The following is a 7,287-nucleotide window of genomic DNA, read 5'->3' as shown; positions in this document are numbered from 1 at the left end:
CCAACTTTTGCATGCATAGGATTCATCTAGAGGACGACCATAGACCTACCATTCAACCCCAAAGAAGATTGAACCCCCACATGCAAGAAGTTGTCAAAGGAGAAGTCATGAAATTACTTGATGCGGGAATCATATATCCCATATCGGATTCTTTGTGGGTTAGCCCCGTCCAAGTGGTACCTAAGAAAGGAGGTACTACGGTAGTGACAAATGAAAAGAATGAATTAATACCCACAAGAATGATCACCGGTTGGCGTATGTGCATTGACTACCGTAAATTGAACTCCGCAACAAGGAAAGATCACTTCCCCTTACCATTCATTGACCAAATGCTTGAGAGGTTAGCCTCTAACAAATTCTTTTGCTACCTTGACGGGTATTCGGGATTCTTCCAAATCCCTATACACCCGGATGACCAACATAAGACCACCTTCACATGCCCCTATGGCACTTTTGCATATAGAAGAATGCCTTTTGGATTATGTAATGCCCCCGCTACTTTCCAAAGATGCATGATGAGTGTCTTCTCCGATTATCTAGAGACCATAATGGAAGTTTTTATGGATGATTTTAGTGTTTATGGAAAGGACTTTGACTCATGCTTGCATAATCTTTCTCTTGTATTGCAAAAATGTGAAGATGTTAGTCTTGTTTTAAATTGGGAAAAGTGTCATTTCATGGTTAATGAAGGAATTGTTTTGGGTCATTTGATTTCGGAAAAAGGCATCGAGGTAGATAAAGCTAAAGTTGAGGTGATAGAGAAACTCCCACCTCCCGTGAATGTTAGAGGGGTGAGAAGTTTTCTCGGTCACGCGGGTTTTTACCGTCGTTTCATAAAATACTTTTCTAAAATAGCAAAACCCCTCACTCAACTTTTGCTTAAGGATGCCCAATTCCAATTTACTGACGAGTGTGTTGAAGCTTTTAATAGAATCAAAGAAGCATTGATCTCGGCACCAATCATCCAACCCCCAAATTGGGAGTTACCTTTTGAGATTATGTGCGACGCTAGCAACTACGCCGTTGGAGCGGTACTTGGCCAACGGGTAGGGAGAGCTCTTCATGCCATCTATTACATAAGCAAAACCCTCGACCCTTCTCAAGTGAATTATGACACGACCGAAAAGGAGCTTCTTGCCATTGTATATGCTTTGGATAAATTTCGGTCCTACTTACTTGGATCCAAGGTGATTGTATTTTCGGATCACCGTGCTCTTCGACATCTCTTGATAAAGAAGGAGGCAAAACCAAGGTTGTTGAGATGGATTTTGCTACTTCAAGAATTTGACTTGGAAATAAGAGACAAGAAAGGAGCCGAGAACGTAGTGGCGGATCACTTGTCAAGGATCCGGTTTCATGATGAGAATGGAGAAACCCCGATCAATGACTCATTCCCCGACGATATCTTGATGGCTATTCAAACTCAACTCGAAAGGCACATCACCCCATGGTTTGCCGATTATGCTAACTATATTGTTGGAAAAGTGCTCCCTCCTAACTTGAACCACAACCAAAGGAAGAGATTCCTATTCGAAGTGAAGAGGTACTTTTGGGATGATCCAAACCTCTATAAGGAGTGTAGTGATGGGCTCTACCGGAGATGCATCCCTCAATGGGAAATCCAAGGAATCTTGGAAGGATGTCATTCATCACCCTACGGTGGGCACCATGGAGCAAGAAGAACCGTTGCGAAAATCCTCCAATCGGGTTTCTATTGGCCCACAATGTTTCAAGATACAAGAGAATTCATCATTCATTGCGATGCTTGTCAAAGAACGGGCAATATATCTTGGAGGAACGAAATGCCGCAAAGGGGCATTCTAGAGGTGGAGATTTTCGATGTTTGGGGAATTGACTACCAAGGACCCTTTGTGACATCTAATGGGAATAAGTACATCCTTGTGGCCGTAGATTATGTTTCAAAGTGGGTGGAGGCAATTGCCACCCCAAGTGATGATGCAAAAACGGTCACCAAGCTTTTCAAGAAGATAATTTTCCCAAGATTTGGAGTTCCTAGAGCTATCATTAGTGATGGAGGAACACATTTCCATGAAAAGAAGCTTGCATCCCTTTTGACCAAATATGGTGTTCAACATCGAACCGGCTTGGGATATCATCCTCAAACAAGCGGTCAAGTGGAAATTTCAAATAGAGAGATCAAGCAAATTCTTGAAAAAGTTGTGAACAAGACTCGAAAAGATTGGAGCACAAAGCTTGATGATGCTCTTTGGGCTTATAGGACGGCCTATAAGACTCCCATAGGTGCCTCCCCCTACAAGCTTGTATATGGAAAAGCATGTCATTTGCCAATCGAATTGGAGTACAAAGCTTATTGGGCAATCCGAGCACTCAATCTTGATCTCAAATTGAGCGGTCAAAAGAGGATGATCCAAATCCAAGAGGTGGAGGAATTCCGACTACAATCTTATGAGAATGCAAAGATTTACAAAGAAAGAACAAAATTGCTTCATGATAAGAGAATTCGACAAAAGGCCTTGCACAAGGGAGACAAAGTCCTTCTATTCAATTCCCGCTACCGACTCTTTCCGGGAAAATTGAACTCTAGATGGATGGGTCCCTATGTGATAACCGAAGTTGGGAAGTATGGAGATTTCGAACTCAAGGCCGAAGATGGAAGCAAGTTCAAGGTAAATGGTCAAAGATTGAAGCCATACTATGAAGGAGCATTTGTTGGAGAGGTCGAGGCTACCTACCTCGGTCCCCCTTCTCCTTGACATCTCATCAAGAATGAGAGTTTGGTGGAGTCCTCCCTAAACCACCATTTGTAAATATACTAACCCTCTAACTTGTATTTATTATTTAATTGCATTTGTTTAATAAGCATAAATTCTTTTCATGAGCGCAAGTGAGGGAGGGTTACTAATGAGTTTTTGAATGAAGGAAGGAGAAAATTCCTAAGTGTGGGGATGCATTGAAAGAAAGGAGAAAAAGTCAACACTCGCAGGCAAGAATCCGTGCGTCTCTCTGAGATCCGACGTCTGGCGAGAATACGGACGTCCAAGGGAAAAACCGCGCATCCAGTTTGTGTTGAGAAATTGAAGGTTTCGGACCGATGAAGAATCCGAGCGTCCTAAGGAAGAAGACGCCCGTCTGAGAGAATCCGGCCGGATTAGTGGAAAGACGCCCGTCTTTTCCCCTGAGCATTTCAAAGAAAAATCTCTGTCGAAGAATCCGCCCGTCTTCTCAATAAGACGCCCGTCCTGACCCTGATGAATCCGAGCGTCTTATGCTCGGGACGCTCGTCTTGAGGCGAGAAAAATTCTGGGATTTTACTCTGTGGCAGAATCCGGGCGTCTTGCCCGAATCCGCCCGTCCGTGAGAGGAGAATCCGAGCGTCTCGGCCGAATCCGCTCGTCTCCCTGCCCGTTTCTCGACCCGACTTTTCCCAATTAAATTACACCCCACCACCCATATAATGACACATCACTACTCCTTCCACTCACCCTATAAAACTCACCCCCTTTTAACTCCCATACATATTCCAAATCACTCTCTTCACCCTCAAAATCAAAAACCCCCAAATTTTCTAGGGTTTCCAATTCTCAATCAACAAAGAACAACCTTAGCAAATCTTCAAACAAAATAACCCAAATCAAAAGAACTCAAGGATGGCACCTAGAAGATCCTCCTTTAGAAATGCAAGAAGACCTAGGATGGTGGGAAGTTCCTCTACCTCACATCTCAACACCATTAGAAGAGAGCATGTGGAAATTGTAGACCTCACAAGGCTCGACGACTTCTCGAATGTGGAATTCCTTGATGATGTGCAGCGATTGGTCTTCCATCGACTCTTAAGTAAGAATATTCTTCCCACTAAATTCCTTTGTCATGATACTTTGAGAAAACTTGGAATTTTCCACCAAGTGGAGGCTTTATTTGAGGTTTTTGGTCTTTCAACACTCTTTCGCATGTTTGAACCCACCTATCGGTCTCTTGTGCTCGAATTCTTGAGTTGCTTAAAGATTACCACTTCAAACAAAGTGATTAGCATAGATTTTAGGTTGGAGAATGTCTCTAGAACAATGACCCTTGTGGAATTTGCGAGAGTGTTCGGTCTTGATGTCTCGCCTACCCGAACATCAAGACCCAAGAAGTATAGTGTCGCACCTTTGTGGAGGGCCATGACGGGTCGGGACTTCATTCTTACCAAAGAGTGTCTTGCTTTTCACATCCAAAACCCAATCTTGAGGCTCACATACCGATTTCTTTCGGGTACCCTCTTCGCCCGCCGAGACCCGGCTATTGTGAATCAAATGGACCTCATGTTCATGGAATCCTATCTAAACATTCAAGGGAGGGACGGGTATCATCTCAATGCACCGCTAGTCTTGCTAGAAAAGTGGGCGAAATTCCGAAATGGTGATGATGATGGGAAGAAGCATATAGTGAATGGTGGACTCATAACAAGACTTGCAAAGCACTTTAATCCTAGGTTCAATGAGAACAATGAGTACACTCCACTCTCGGGAGGAATGAGAATTAATGAAGACCTCCTTGTTGTCCAACACCATTGGATAACCCTTGAGGGGGTTGATAAAAAGATCAAATGGTTGACAAAAGGAAGTGATCCTATCTACCTTCCGATGGCCGACCTACCTCGAGTCTCCCCAAGGAGAGGAAGCTTGTCCCCAATACCCTCTTACCTCATTCAAAGTCAAGAAAGGCAAGCTCCACCCCCACAAGCTCCTCCACCACAACAACAAGAACAACAAACCCAAGGTGAAAAGATAAAGGTGCCTCCCTACCCCTTTCCCTACCAACCTTACAACCATCCGAATCCCTTCATCCTCCCCCGCGATGACTTTGTCACGGGAATCTTGCAAGACTTGCACTACCGTCAATATGAAACCAAGGTGGACAACTATTATGCTCTTTACCCTCAATACCACGACATGGTTCAAAAGGGACGGATAAGTGAAGAAGGAGTTTTTCCTTCATGGGCTCAAATGGAGTTGCTCTTTCCTAACTCGGACAAGGCCAATGAAGGGGCAAACGGTCGCAAAGGGGAGGAGAGCGGCGACTCTTGTGGAGGTGATACGGTGAAGCTTGAGAGTGAAGAAGAAGATGAATTCATGGATCCAAGTTTAAGTGATGCTTCTAGGGATATTTGGGATACCGATATTGAAGGAGATGATGCCGATTTCTAGGAGATTACTTCATCACTAGGTGGAGCGGGCAAGAGGCACCCACCTTAGTTCAAGTGAAGTTTTCCAATCCCTCCTCTTTATCTTTATTTTTCATGAAAAGAACTTTGCATCTTGTTTGTTTGTATTTTATTTAATTTTGATCATTGTTGGTTTAGTCCTAGCAACATCAAAGGACTCACACCTCGGTTCCTTTGAGGTGTTCTTTATTGTTCCCACTTTTGTAAAATCCAAAATGACAATCTAGTTTCATGCATAGCATAGCATGTGCATGAACTCCCCCATGCTTTGACATTAGCAATAGTGTCTTACTTGGTTTGGGGAAGTTAATGCATACGCAACGGGAGGTAATTTAAATTATCCTCTCCGTCATAACAAAAACCATGCATCATGTAGTATAGCTTAGTGTAGAATTGCATTTAGTATAGAAATCATGCATCATTCCTTGCATAATTTCCATCATTTTGGCCATTGAGGACAATGCCCATATTAGTGTGGGGATGGGAATTCTAACACTTAACTTTTATTCAAAAACCATAAAAATTGAAAAATTTCAAAAATCATAAAAATTTGAAAAATTGAAAAACCAAAAACAAGTTCATTTCCTTTGTATATATTGTCTTGTATATATTGTGTTTGTTTCATCCTTGTTCACTTTGATTGACTACGCCACATCCGAGACATGAGGATATTGAAGACCGCATGGTATGATCTTTCCAATCTCCTTTTTCCTCTTTATGTTAATGACTATGTGGCTTTATTTTGATTGATGCGGTAAAACAATGTGAACTTAGGATTGCATCTAGAATTATTTGGCATATTAGTTGGTAGAATCATATGCATTAGGATGTGTATATGCTAGTTGCATCATGGCATGTAGTTGCATGTTAGAAAAATTTTTGCGAAACCGTCTATTTGGGAAGCTTGACAAGTGTATATAGGCCCTAGTAGATGCTTTTTATTCTTAAGACTTTGCTTGTTAGAATACATGTAAAACACCCTAGGATGTGTCATGCTAGTATCCTTTGACCCATGGTTTAAGGCCTAGTCAAGAGTACCTTGTGGTGTGATAACTCCTTGGCTACCGTTTATTCCAAGGTGACCCTTGAAACCATGCATACTTCCATCATTCATCCATATTCTACCACATTTTTGTCATCAAAGGGAATGGGCACAAAAAGAAATCAATTTGAGTTCAATGAAATGAAAAGTGAAAGAAAGTTTGCCAAAAATGCATCAAAAGAAAAGAGGAGCAAAAATAAAACTCCTAAAGCTTCAAATACAAGACACCCTCGTTACTAATTGGGGTGACTTTGAAAATGTTCAAAAAGAAATGCAAAAAGTCGTCAAGTATTGAAATGCCAAAAATCAAAAAGAATGGCAAAGAAAGTGTTCTCAAAAAGTCAAATGCCACAAGAAATTGGGGGGAAAAAACAAAAACAAAAGCAAACTCCCAAATGAAACTCAAATTTTATTGATCCCTTTATCCATCGTATCCATTTTTGTGCATGGTAGAGAGGGAACGACCCTTCTTCTTGTCTAGGCAAGAGGGGGAATTCCGCGATCCTCCAGTGTTTCTAACACCATAGGGAGTCTACTCTTGACAAAAGCATTTAACGATTGAGGACAAAGGTACCCTAGCTTGACACCTTTTGGAGGTGATTTATTGGTATCCTTCTAGGCTTAGTAGTTTGAACAAATTGCATCTATGAAGGATTGTGTACCCTTGAATTGCTTCCCTTGTAGATAATTTCCACCACTTAGATGAGGAAAGTGGCTATTCTTTTTGTAGATGCATCTATTATGTGTTCTTGTGTGCTTAATGTTTGGATGTGTCGCCATTTTGGCAAGACCCAACTTGCCTTGCAAGAAGGCATCCTACCTCATGGTTGTCTTGTTGTGAGTTGAAGGGGCGGAGTGAGACCCGCTAATTGTCTCATATCGGCTATTATTATTAGGTTAGGTTAGTATTGGTCCTAGTCTTTGTCACCTCTTTACTCGGGACGAGCAAAGGTTCGGTTTGGGGATATTTGATGCGACCATAATTGGCGCATATTTAGCCCCCGAATTACCATTGTTTCCATGCTTTTTAGTGCCTATTTGGGTCATTTCTTATCTTTAG

This window comes from Silene latifolia, chromosome X, assembly GCF_048544455.1.
Source record: "Silene latifolia isolate original U9 population chromosome X, ASM4854445v1, whole genome shotgun sequence".
NCBI classification, from domain to species: Eukaryota; Viridiplantae; Streptophyta; class Magnoliopsida; order Caryophyllales; family Caryophyllaceae; genus Silene; species Silene latifolia.
Note: the sequence above shows the minus strand (reverse complement) of the source record.